At 34.2% G+C, this 14,443-nt stretch overlaps 2 long non-coding RNA genes across 7 annotated transcripts in view; one reads left to right on the top strand and one right to left on the bottom strand.

Annotated features, from left to right (window-relative positions):
• Positions 1 to 14,443, top strand: part of LOC118204223 (uncharacterized) — a 382,418-nt gene that overhangs the window by 239,722 nt on the left and 128,253 nt on the right. The gene's annotated exons all lie outside the window — the stretch shown is intronic.
• LOC118191378 (uncharacterized) overlaps positions 1 to 14,443 on the bottom strand; it is a 338,644-nt gene that overhangs the window by 150,067 nt on the left and 174,134 nt on the right. Inside the window, exon 4 of one of the 5 annotated variants that reach the window (XR_015042793.1) lies at positions 702 to 1,122. The exons of the other annotated variants lie outside the window; for them this stretch is intronic. This is a non-coding gene — a long non-coding RNA (uncharacterized LOC118191378). Of the gene's footprint in view, positions 1 to 701; positions 1,123 to 14,443 lie in introns of those variants that run through there. 5 annotated transcript variants of the gene reach the window in all.

Below are 14,443 nucleotides of genomic sequence, written 5' to 3' on the forward strand. Positions count from 1 at the left end.
ATCCAAACTTCTCAGAACTATAATCCAGTAATGATGACTAATTACTTCCGGTATTCCACATTCCCGGCCGATGCACCAATTTTGCATCTAATGGTTCTGTGAGACTAAAGGTGCATCCAAGAGATAATAAGAGGTTTTGTTAACAATAACAACATTTATTTACAAGAAAATATACGAAAATTTCAATCAATTAGAGATATATTATTAGGCATCTCTGCTTTCCACGTCTTACACCTTTAGTATCCTGCCTGCCATTGACTATTAGGACAAACGCAGCGCCCTCTAGTCAGAATGACTCCGGAAATACGTAATAATGTATTTTTCAAAAGATCCGGTTAGCAATCACACAGACTTCAAGAGGATCTAGCAACAATGATCGACGGGAACGTAACCGAACACAGTACGGATGAAGTGAAGGAACTGAAGTTTTGAACGACGACAATCCAAGACGGAGCGCCGCCTAAGATAACCACTGACCTGGTTTTGTTGTAAAAGTCTTACAGTGTTAATAATCAGAAGGGGGTATTTCTTCCGTATAAAAATATAAATATAAATATTGCATGGGCATACAAGGCCTGTGTATAACCATAGACATGTTAATTACAAAAAATTGTCTTGTACAAGTTACATAAAATCATGACAGTTATGTGCACATTTAAACATTATCTGAATTCATATTTACAATACTTTTACTGAGATAATCAAAGTAAACTTGTAATTTATTTACACATTGACTGAATTTTCAATGTAATTTTAAACTGCTTTACAATATTATTTTTATCAAGTACATACAAACTGGATACTAATAGGCTTACATTACAATAGTTTTGCTCTTACAGTCCTGTTACTGTTGTTACGGGGTGAGCTATTCTCCGACCATTGCGGCCAGTATTCACTGCTTGGCATTTTTAAATCCCGTTTATCGGTGTATGGTTAGTTGAAGAGGTCTGCATCTACCGCACCACATTCACACAGTTCTGATGCTCGTTTGCAGAATCTCTTAAGATAATGTGGCAAGGGACCACGGCCAGTCTAAAATTGAGTTTGTGCTCCGCTGTATGTATTAGTTGAGCATATAACTTTCGGAAAGAACTTACGATCCAAGACTTCCACGAATAGAAGCTGTAACGAAAATATTATCAAAAATATCAGAACTACGCCGAGACTACCCGTCAACGGTTGTTCTGCACAGGTTCTTAATAGATACGTATATAAACCTTAATAATAATTAGACACAGTGAGTCTACTATTAGAATATCTGTTTACAATTTCAATATTTATAGAAAAAGAAATAAATCTTATCTACTTGAATTCTGCACATGCTTCCTGACGAATAAACTCTTTTATTAATACTTGACATCAGCATTTTCACAGTTTCACAGTAAAGCAGGAACTAGGATATTATTCAATAAACAGAACACAAATACAATATATATCTCAATTCAATTCATATCAACATTAAATTCATAGAACACTTCTATCACTACGGTACACTTACTTATTACTTGTACACTTACTTATGACATACGAAAAAAATAAAATTTTATTAAGATTTTTAAGGTGCTGAAAAAGAATTTAAATTTGCAAGGGAACTTATGTGTATTTTAAATAATAATCGTTCTGATCTTGGTATTTTTATTTGATAAAAGTTTGTTTTTAAATTTTGTGTTACAATATTTTATATTGAGATATTGGTGTTTATATGGAATTTAAACATAATTTTATTCAGTGCTGTATGTGGTGTATTTTATGCTTTTATATAATTAATGTAGGAACTACTCTGATATGCGCCCTCAAGTCGCCAAATTTCTCGCCAAATATTTTTGGTGAGAAACTTTACTCTGCCATATTACTATCTAAATTTTTTGTCTACATTTTGAACTTTTAGCCTAAAATGTCTCCAAAAACGCGGTTTTCGCACATGCAAAAACTACGTTTTGAACACACAATTTAGCTAAAAATCCGAAACAAAAACAAAAAATTTAGATAGCAAAAACGTAAAGTTTCTAACCAAAAATATTTGACAAGAATCCATGTACACAGCGACATGTTTTAACTTAAAAAAAACATCTACGAATTGCACAATGTTGGCAAAGAACGAATCTACAAACTACGCACACCTCGCTTTAATAAATTAACATAACAAAAATAAATTTCAAAGAATACCATGTACACAGCATCCTGTTTAAACTTTAAAAAAATTCTACGAATTGCACAATTTAGGCAAGGAAGGAATCTACGATCTAAGCACTCCTCGCTTTAATAAAATAACATAACAGCAATAAATTTCAAATAATACCATGTACACAGCGTTCTGTTTCAACTTTAAAAATCATCTACGAATTTTACAGTCTAGACACTAAACAACAAAATAAACTAAAATAAATTTCAAACAATTTAAAAAAAAACAATAACGACAGAAATTCATACTAAAGAACCAATGAACATAACATTCAACAAAATAAGAACAAGGATAAAATAAAATGCACTTACCATGAATTAATGCGTTTTCGAATAGCAGAAATATAAATTTCATACCGCCTTTAACATGCCGCCACGTAATCACTATCGTATTTTATGACAGCCAGACACACTATCCAGAAAATTTATACTATTGTTCACAAATAAATAAAATCACAAATCCCTACTTCTATCATGCACTGCCATTAAAAATAATCTCCCAGACCCTCTTTCCACACTTCCAAATACCCACTACCTCTCAACAGAATAGCCACAATCATATTTCCTTTTGCCGAACTTCAATTCAACAACTACCATTTTATCTTTTCCTCCCATCTTCTCAGACACAGAGGCAAACCAACGAGCTCCAGCGAAAGGTCAACAGGGTTGCCATAGAACACGCAATCGCGCCAAAAACCAGCGCAGAACACATATCGCCACATTTGGTGAAATTAGGGCGTATATTAGAGTTGTACCTTAATGTATTTTATACGTATTTCATTGTTTTTGATATATTTAACATATCTTGTGTAATCAGTGTTTTTAATGTATAGTTTATAAGCTTAAGGATTTTCAGAGTGTTGCAGCTCTGGTTTTATAGAACAAAATGATTTGTCTTTTGGTGTCTTTTATTAATTACACTTCCAACCACACATTTATTTTGAGGATATAACATGTTCAGTTTAAATCTATTATAGTTTTGTATGGTTATCACATAGAGAAATTACCAATGTTAATTGTTGTTTTGTATACTATTTGTTACTGAAAGAGAAAACGCTTAGATAACGTTTACCTTAATGTACACATTGAAACATTACATACAGCCATTAAGTTTTATGTAATTATTATATATTAATTTATTATGCCGCTGAGAACTAGTGTCTCAGCGGCTTGTTGGTATGATCCTTCCGCTGGTCATATTTAGGCGGATTATTGTTAGTGGCGGTTTCTGGAGTTCTGTGATTTTATTTTTCCGCTTTTGCTGATGGTTTTGTTGATTGGATGTTTTTACACTCTACATCGATCGATTTGAAGTGTGCTGATTGGTCTTTTGCTTGTTCTGAGAATGAGTGGTTTGTAATTGTTTTGTCCTTTCCTTATATTTTGTTCTTACTAACCACCATTTTGATTAGTTTTTATTGTCCTTTCTTCTTGCTTTCCTGTTGTGATGTTTTCTAGTTTATTTTCTTGGTTTTCTTTATATGTTTTTTTGTTACCCGGACCCCTTAACACCCTTTGGTTTCCCGATTATAGTGTTTTTAAATTGAAGGTTTTGAAGTTTTTAGGTTTGTTTTTAATTTTACTGCCTGTTGCCGGGACATGGCCGGGTTGCTGTTTGTGGTTTTTGCTTGGCGCAGCCCTTGTTTGTCATAAAATCTTGTCGATTAGGTGGATGGAGCTGCGCCCTATTTGTACCGAAGCAACGGCCGCTTACGCTTAAATGTTAAAAATTCACTTTCCAGCTCCGCGACAATAAATAAGTGCAGATTTCCAACACTAAACAGCAATTTAAAAGCTATCAATTTACCTGAAATCCGCTGAGTTCGTTTCTGTTCCAGAGTATTACATATTCCATAAAGAACTGGTTACCAACTCAGTAGTTTGAGGCCCTTGAAGATATTAATTGCACTGTGTTTTTTAGGAACCCGAAGCTCTTACCCATCGTGCATAATACATGCATACTTACTAATACATAATACAAATATAAAATATAAATCCAAAAATGTGATGTAATTACACCCATTTTCATCGCGGAAAGAGAGCACAGAACTAATTTTCATACGAAACATCAAGTATTAGTTCATAAAAGTGCCAAGGCAAAAATGGTCGTTACTATAAAAATGTTGTAGAGATTTTCTTTCATTTTCTAATAGTTACTTTTAGTTTGGAACAAGCCTTTCCTATGCATTCTCATTTACCACCTAAGTTTCCCTGCCAGCATGAGTTTTCTGGATTATGATTTATATAAATGAGGTAGAAACGAGTATTTAAGCGAGGTCATTTCAGTAGGAGAACGTGTTCTGCCTTTTCGCCACGTTGTTGTATCTAGCCTATGCATACTGTTTTACGGCCGCATTGCTACGTGCGTGTTAGTATACCCAGTGTTCTTTAAATAAGGGCCAACTCCGTTAGTTGATTCTGTGCTGCTTCGGCTGGTTATTTTTATTTAGCATTAGATTAGTTTTATATTTTTTATCTTGAGTTAAAAGTCCAAGTGGAGGCTTATTGTACGACCGAGAAGGGGACCATCTGTTCATTTATTTTGAGTTGGAATGAAGGGTAGGTAACGTAACCCTTCTTTATACTTGTTACTTACAGGAGCTCAGCGAATAGAGCTCGCTACACAGTTCTTTAGTATCCTTGCTTTCAAGGAACTCTAGTTTAGGTAAGGTATAACAAAGTAAAGAACATTCTTACGTAAGTGGTGCGATCCACTTTCTCTACGGGATCACGTATGTGATATTATAGCACTGGTGTCGACAGCGCAGTGATTTCGAAACAAATTGTATGATTAAAGCTCTGGATAATATTGCATACTATATGAATCAATTTTCGATTGCTAGAAACATCTGATTCCGAATCCAGTAAATTATTTTCTGTCTCCTTACATAAACTGTCTTCAACCACAATACATCGGTAACCTCTGTTTGTATATTAACGTGTCATTTCATAAACCTGCGTTACGAGTTTAAAGCAGAGTTGATTTGAACAATTTTCCCACTCTTCTAATTTTTAATTTCTCATTGTAGGAGAATTTTGCGGCAGTCATAAACTCCTTACTGAAACTTTCTTTGCGTTGACAGAACCAGGTCTGTACGCTTTTTCTTCTCTTCGTTTTCGATAACAAACGGACTTTTTTTTCACTCGTTTAACTAAACTCATACTTCGAGAGTCACAAAATATTCCTCTTTATATCCTGATAATAAGTTTTCATACAAGGTTCTATCTACATAGTGTACTGCGTTGAGACAAACACCTCGGGAAAAGATGGTGAACATTATGCTTTTTATCCTAAGTGCTGTAAATCTTGGTTTATTATTTTATTTATTGTCGCTACATATGTAATAAAAGATTTTGCAACTGATTTCTACTTCAGCGGATTTCCTCATGCTGCCAACAATTTAATTTTAGAAACGTTAGAAACAGTAGGTACTTTTTCGGATATTCGTTTGGTGTCTTCTTTTCATGGAGAAGTAATGACTGAATGTTTTTCTCTTTCTGATTAGTAATGTTGCTAATTTTAACACTACGCATTTTAAAACTTTTTTTAATCAATGAAGAGGAATATTTGTCAAAGTTCAAATAGATGTCTCTCAATTCGCAGCTTGTTTACATGGGACATATTGAAAGAAAGATAAATTTAAAAGTAACAGACGATATTTTCATTTCAGATAGTAAACAGTTGCCAGAAAGTTTTACTCAAAGCATGCTTTTTTTGCTTACGAATTTTTCCTAAAAATGTGTAAACATCCTCTATAGCTAAGAAGCGCCTCCCAACCCGGGTAGTGGTAAGGACTCTGACTGCCGTACCGAAGGGCCCGCTTTCGAACTCCGGAGAAGGATGGATAATGTAAATGTATAATGCCTGTGCGGCATGGGGACACTCTAATCTCGTAGGGAAAGTGGAGTGGAAGACTTTCGGAACCATCCTCCCCGGGGTGGTCTCCAACATAATTGGGGGCGAAAGTGAGCAAAGTTCAGTTGTCACCCGTATGGAGCCAACACCCCCTAGAACTGACTCAGGGTACAACTGTATGTATCCAAGGGGTGCTGATGGAGCTCAGTTCTTGCTAACGATAGGCGCATTTCTGCACTCCTTGCCACGATGAATTTCGTGGGCTTCTTTTGATATGATGTTGTTGTCAGGCAAGTGAGATAAGTCGCAACAACAACACATACCTAAGTATGTCTCAAGTATGCGCCTGTTGTAAATAATTACAATGATACCCTTTTTACATCGTGATTACACTGTAATTGAAGAAAAAGTGGTAAGCTACACATGTTCGCATGATAACAACCGATAGTACGGGTACAAGTAGTACAAGTAGGAATTTTAAGTGCCAATTTGAAATGCCTGGCTTAGAATGATTCAGTTTGTAACTTTACACCTATTGGCTATTAAAATTTAAGTTGGCAAATGTTAGAATTATAACTGGCTGAAATTATGCAGATTATATTTATTATAAGAAAGTTGCTGTTTGTTGGATGGAAACGGGAGATAACCATCTAACCAGGAAACATAAAATGATTCTGGAAGTTTAATTTAGTATTTTATCTTACGTATTTTCTTACTTTACACACTCAAATACACAAATACGCACTGAGACATAAAAACACTTACATATAAAACTGTACAAAACACTTCCGACCTAACAGAGAAAAAAAGATATTTTTTTCTACAAAATTACCTTTATTCTTCAATGTAGTCTCCTTGTAAGTCTATACACTTCTTCTAGCGATGCTCTCATCCTTTTAATCCCCCCAGATAATATGTAGAATCTTTCTTTGTAATATCGCCTCATTTGACGAAAAGTTTTGTCATTGAAGTACTACTTTTAGCTTAGGGAACAACGAAGCCACTTGGCGACAGGGTCTGGCGAATAGGGCGGATGGTCAAGCAGTTCAAATCTTAATTCATGAATTTTCGCTTTTGTAACCACTGAGGTGTGAGATGGAGCACTGTCTTGGTGAACAACATTTTTTCTTCTTTGCAAATATAGCCATTTTTCCGTAATTTCTGCCTTCATCTTGTCAAGTAACGTTTTATAATAAGCTCTTGTAATGGTTTTCCCTTTTCAAGATAGTCTATTGAGACAATCCTATGTTTGTTCCAGAAAAATGTTGCCATCACTTTCCGAGCAGAAGGAACAGTTATTGCCATTTTTGGAACCGATTCTCAGTTTACAGACCACTGTTTTGATTGTGTTTTTGTTTCTGGGCTGTAATGATGAATCCAGGATTCATCTACAGAGATAATAGTCTATGTATTGCTCCAACAAGAGCGGTGCAAATGTTCATTCGGACGCGTTTTCGGTCCAAAGTGAGCAAAAGGGACACCCAACGTACTGTCAGCTTGCGTATATCTAAATTTTGGTTCAATACGTGGCAAACACATTCTTTGGACATGCTAATAGCTTCTGCTATCTTTTTAACCTTGATTCGATGGTCGTCAGCACCATTTGGTGGATTTTAGCGATGTTTTCTCCAGTGGTTGCAGTTTTTAGTCGTCCTGAACGTTTATTGTAATCAACGATGAACAACGTTGGTTCGCCCACGTTTAAATTTAGCTGCCCAGAATTTCACAGTAGTAAATAATGGTGCAGAGTCTCCGCACACCATGCCCAACTTCTCTTTAATCTGAGTAGGCGTATTACCTTTCAAAAACAACTATCTAATGACAGCACAGTACTCAGAGTAACTGATAAAATGGGCACAGCATCCTAGGGTTATTTACCTAAGAGCGGACGGGCGCTTTCGTGGAGGACTTTCTGAGAGAAACTCTCTCGCATACGTGTTACAAATGGAGAAGACCACGAAGACTTCCATTACAGCCAGTCCATTCGCTTGGAATCGAACCCATATCCTAAGTACCAGTGTCAAGCGATTTTACCACTGGGTCGCTAGTAAGCTTGGACTGATAAAAAGACAGATTACTTTGATTGTTTTTCTAAGGTTATCGTTTCTTAACTTCAAGTTTTAATTTGGGTCCTTGTCAGTTCATAAACAGGCTATCTTAGATTATTTTGTTTTAAAAATATCATTCTTCGTTTTTTGTTTCCCCCCTTTATTTGTTGAAGTTTGCCACTGTCCCCCCCTTTTCACTACCACACTTCTGATTTTAGTCCAAAGGGGCAATTTGCCCTAAAGGACTATTAATTTTGCTTTGGCATTTTGCGTTGAAAACTATACCAAATAACCAAATATTATCACCCTTTATTATATTTAAAGAAATTAAATAATGAAGAACCTGCAAAAATGTATATATGTATGTTTCTCGCATTGTGATAAAACAACGGTACCTAGAGCCATCAAAATTTCAATAACGTAATCTTCCATAGAATATGAACACGTAGAAACGCTAATTTGAATTTAAAATTTGTTTTATTATCGATTTCAGATTTTGTAACACTTCAACAAATTTTTTATTAAAAATTTAAACGATTTCAAAGCGAACACTGTACGAAAAAAAAAAAAAAAAAAAAAAAAAAACGCTTTCATCTCCAGTGCGTGAGACTCTGTAGCGGAAATTCTAAAGCTATGCTCATTTTAAAATTATTTTTCGATATTGCTGTTGAACTGAATTTTATGGTTTGAGTACGTAGAACATGGTATTTAATAAATAAAGGTAACACATAAAATGTTAAAATAAGCCCCTTTTTGACGTAATTTAAAATCTGAAACCTTTCAGAATTTTTTTCCTTGTCGTATATTCCGAATTGAATGTGGAGTCGATTTTAAAGGTATTTATTTTTTATTTTATTTTGAATTATGCATGTGTATATATGTGTGCGTATGTGTGTGTAATATTGTCGGAATAAATGTATATAATAAAATTTTAAAAATCCGATTTAGAAATAAAATACTCAGAAGCATAATATAAGTTGAAATAATGTTCTGCATAGCATACATCATATTCTCGTTCGAATGATCTACTTTGTTGCTCATGCATGAAATAGCTGTTGAATCGGTGTCGAAGTATATCCAGCCTCAACAGCTTTTCACTCATGCGCGAAATGTTTGTCGAGCCGATGTCGAAAGTCAAATGTCACGTTTGTCAAGTGTTCAAAGTTCTGTGATATCCCTTTTTCCCCCTCTGTATCGACATAAATCGAATCCTGATCCTCGCAAGTAGGTCAGTTAATGGATTATTTATTTTGAGTAGCGAAATTTAGAAAAATCCGAGTTTTTATTATTATGCTGATATTATGTCGAAATGTTTTGTCAAAGAACGAATCCTGTAATACCTTTTGTGCTGTATTCCTCAATTTCCTGTATACCTAGAGATTTAGCGACGAGAATTTGTCCCTCCACGATTTAGCGGCGCAGTAGTCAAACAAATTTACATTACATTTATGGTAGCTTTCCTTCTTTACATACACTATCTTTGGCTCTTACACGTTGCGGACGGCCGGGAAGAGGATTTTCCTTTGACCTTGGAAGATCAGTTGAGTGCGTCCATGCAACACACATTTTTTCTGTTCTACTTTTCTCACATGAGAGGAGAAAGATATAGTTGTCAGTGAAGTCCTAGCCCTGGACGTTTTATGACTATTATTATTAATTAAATATTATTTCATTTTGGCAGTAAATATAAAAAGGAAAAACACTAAAAATACTTACATTTCAATAGATTTAGAAAAATATTTTAAATTTTTGAATTATTTTCTTAAATTTCATAATCTTAAGGATCAATTACCATTGTTTGATGGAATGTTAATAATCAACTAATAGAGCTTGGGAGAATGATCTACATATTGTTGTAAATTATACCACATTTGGGATCCTCTTGCTTGTATTCCTTTCATAGCCATGCCACGCTGCCAATTATCATATGCTCTTTGTAACAGCTACATAGTTTATCACATACCAAACTTTTTACTCCATTCTCCAAAGACCTTCACATATGGGCAATTGATAAAATCGGAAGACGGTGGCGTTTTTCCATTTTTTTAATATTTCTTCATAAATGCAAAACTGATAAGTAAAACAATATCCAGGAAATATAAATTTCAGGACATTTTCCTTCACCCGCACTGTTGCCTGTTTATATTTTAAGTTATCATTCACGGCGCTTCCTGAATAACAAAGCAAATAAATGCGAACACCAAAATAAATATTACTGCAGCAGAAACGGAAACAGCAAAACTCCACTATTGCAGCGCAAAGAGAATAATCGTCTGCTCCGATTCCGTTGCCACGGGTAAAACAACAAAAGAATACTTCGGCAAAGCATTCGCATAGAAACTCTAGACTCGTATGCTCCATTTCGGATATCTTTTTATTATTTTTTTATTTATGTCGGTACTTTCCATTTATTCTTTATTTTTCAGCAAGTTTTGTAATAGAAATATTGAATTGCGATTCAGAGCAAGTACTGGAAAGGAAAATGTTTTTCTAAAAGCATTGCCCTCCTTCTCTACCCCCCCTGGGAATGTTTTCTATTACATAAACGCTTTTTGAACGCAGATGGTTATTTTTATCTTTTACACGGATATTTTGCACTTTCATGTTTTTGGTATGCTTTCTGGATTTAGGAATACCGTCTACCCTACTTTTTTAAAAAAAATGATTATTTTGCCTGTAGCGAAAGGAAATCTGAAATAGGATCCTTCAGAATATGAAATATATTAGTGAGGATCTTCTGAGTGAAAGCCCCACCAGAAAAATTCACAAGTTCGTCACGAATTCTTTGGGAAGGAATTTATTAGTCCAAAGGGATTTGAATCCCGAAGGACTATTAGTTTCGTTTTGGCATTTTGCGTCGGACTCATAAATGTCGGTTCACTTTTCAAACTGTTGCCACAAAATGTTAGAGTCCTGCATTATATTTGAAGAAATTAAATAATGAAAAATCTGCATAAATGTATGTATATTTCTCGTATTGTGATAAAACAACGATACATAGAATCATCGAATTTTGAATAACGTAATCCTCCAACGAATATGAGCATGTGGAAGACCAAATTTGAAATTTGAAATTTGTTTTATGATCGATTTCCTATTTTTTAAAACTTTGACGAATTTTTGATTAACAAACTCAAGGATTTCAAAGCGAGCAATGGCAACGTTGTGCAGAAAAAACATTTTTATCTCCAGCGCGTGAGTCTCTGTATCGGAAATTCTAAAGATATGCTCGTTTTAAAACTATTTTGCGATATTGCTGTTGCACTGGATCTTATGGTTTAAGTGCGAGGAACATGATATTTAATAAAGAAAGGTAACACACAAAATGTTAAAAAACGCCCCTTTGGACGTAATTTAAAATCTGAAACATTTCAGATTTTTTTTTTTTTTTAATTTTTAACTATTTTTACTCCATTCATATTTAACAGAATGAGCTGAAACAGATTATCCTGAAGATACCATAGATTTGACAGAAACGTGCAGAATAAATGAGACCAAGTTATACGACACGACAACATACAAGAAATAATTTCAAATTATATCTATTACACTCTACCAGAAATGGTAGTGTAATATCCAATAGTTACATTTATCTAATAGCAAGTTCAAATGCACTTTTCACAACTATGCTTTCAATGGCAGTATTTGTCAAAAATGTTTTGTGGTACTTTTCACTTTTGACAAAGGCTAGATGGAAGTTCAAAAAATGAGAGAAGGGCAACATGTCTTCATCCATAATGTAGCAGGCCATTTCAGAGCTCTTTTACTTTAAAGACGTATTTCAGAAAAACGTATAGCGTTATATGCGAATCATGGTTATATCGTGCTCTTGTTCACTCAGCCGTGTAAAAGTATACACAGCCTGCTCCAAACGCATTCACGCTGTTATAGGAAAACAGCACTCCTCCTCTGCTTCAAGTACGTTTACTCATATTCAATTCTTTTCACAGCTTTGCATACATTTACTTCCTTTTGTACCATGTACATACATTTCTATACGCTTTTCTTTCTCCCGATATCCTCTGTCTCTCGAATCAAACGTCTTTATAACGCATACTTTCATTTGGATTATTTGCTTACTAGTTCTTCATGATTTGATCATTGTGTTCTTCTACATAAACAACTCAAGCAGCTGCAGTTTCACAGCTAGCGTAAAGTTATTTAATTATTTTATTAGGTATAATTTGGATCATCATGTACACATTTTTTTACCCTACGAAAGTTGAATCTATAAGTATTTGTAGCATCATTTGGAGGAATTTGAGTGTTTTATTTGCATTATAAGGCCAGAGTACATTAGGGCTATCTGGCTAAGTAAGAGAGACATGCACTCAGGGAGGATTTTCAAAGGAAATTGTCTTGTATTTATTGTACACTTTGAGAAAAATCACGAACCCTTTTCTGTATATAAGTTTTCTGTGTAAAATGTTTCAATATACATTGGTATACAGTGTTGTAGAAGTATATTTCTGTTTTGCTCTCCTCCTGATAACCGCCCCACAAGTTGCGAAGTGTTTTTTTTTTTTTTTTTTTTTTTTTTTTTTTTTTGTCTAAAGGGGCATTTTCCCCAGAAGGACTATAAATTTTGTTTTGGCATTTTTCGTCGATTTACGATACGTTGTTTATTTACGTTGTTTAACTTTTTAAATTGTTGCCACGAAATATTACCGCCTTGTATTATATTTAAAGAAATTAAATAATGCAGAATCTGCATGAATGTATGTATGTTTCTCGCATTGTGGTAAAACAACGGTATCTAGAGCCATCCAAATCTCAATAACGTAATCTTCCATAGAATATAGGCATGTGGAAGCCCTAATTTCAATTTGAAATTTGTTTTATTATCGATTTCATATTTTTTAATACTTCAACGAATTTTTGATTAACAAACTAAATGATTTCAAAGCCAGCAATAGCAGTACTATACGAAAAAAAAAACATTTTTTATCTCCAGCGCTCGAGGCTCTGTATCAGAAATTCTAAAGATATGCTCATTTTAAAATCAATTTGCGATTTTGCTGTTGAAATGAATTTTATAGTTTGAGTACGTAGAACATGATATTTAATCAATAAAGGCAACACACAAAACGTTAAAAAATGCCCCTTTGGACGTAATTTAAAATCTGAAACCTTTCAAATTTTTTTTTAATTCGATCACGGCGGAGCACACTATGATATCCTCCAATAGGAGGGATGTTCCGTGCTAAACTTCTAACAGAAACTTGCTCGTATCCACATTACAAATGGAGAAGACCACGAAAACGCCCACGCAGCCAGCACCGGGACGCATATTTCACAAGTGCACATCAGCGTAGCCACTGAGGGTAGGGTTTCGAAAATGGGCCAATGAGCTTCTATTGCTCTTGTGAGGCTAACTTTTCGTGCATGTCTTCGTGTTTCTCTTTTAATTGGCATTTGTTTCGCACTTATAAATGTACGGCATAAAAGTAGAAAATACCATAGGGCTTTCGCTTTATGAGTTTAATTAATCGCTGACATTTCACTTTCGCGATTTTTATCACGCATTGATATTTGGTTTGATGTTCACGGCATATTATCGCTCTTTACATAGAGAAAATGACTCAAGCTATAGTTAGCCTCGAATATTATGCATTTACTAACACCTGTGGATTAAGAGAATTCAAGTGTTATAGTTTTTTTAATTGAGATGAGAAGGACTGGAAGTCTTACAATAAAACTAGTGTTTTCTTATTTCAGTGCTTTCATTCTTTTCATTTTGAAAGTGTGAAATTCAGAATACATATTGTATATGATCTGATTATATCCACTGTTAACACTAAAAGTTATATGTGAATAAATTAAATGTATTCGTTGTGAATAAGATACATTTATTCTGTTTGATGAGTATTTCTTGTGTAGACAGTATATTTAAGGCTGAAGACTTATTAGATGTGAAATTTAATCCACTAAATGTATACGAATTCAAATTAGTATAGTTCACTTTGACTAAAATTCTGCATTGGCTATTATTATAGAACATCTTTTTTTCATATAGACTGCAAAAAAAGGTTCTGACTTCTATTTACATATATAATTGATCTAAATATTTTTTCTCATACGCATAGTTTTATATAAAGATAGCACTTGGGCTCACATGTTTATCACATATTTCTCTCTTCATCTTATTTACCATTTATTAAGTAATATTTCACATGCATATTTTTGCGGAGTATCCAACATGCGTTTGTATTTATTTCAAATTCGTTCAACCAGGTAGTGAAATCTTCACAATTGCTTATATTTGATCTAACTTTGCAATGAAAATTTTCAGAAAAAATCGACGATGCTTTAATTATTTCGTACAGAAAATTGCGTGGCAGAATATTTTCAGCCATCT

The sequence above is a fragment of the Stegodyphus dumicola genome, chromosome 8, assembly GCF_044657685.1.
Source record: "Stegodyphus dumicola isolate Sdum_Otavi_A_Nest chromosome 8, ASM4465768v1".
In the NCBI taxonomy this organism is placed as follows: domain Eukaryota; kingdom Metazoa; phylum Arthropoda; class Arachnida; order Araneae; family Eresidae; genus Stegodyphus; species Stegodyphus dumicola.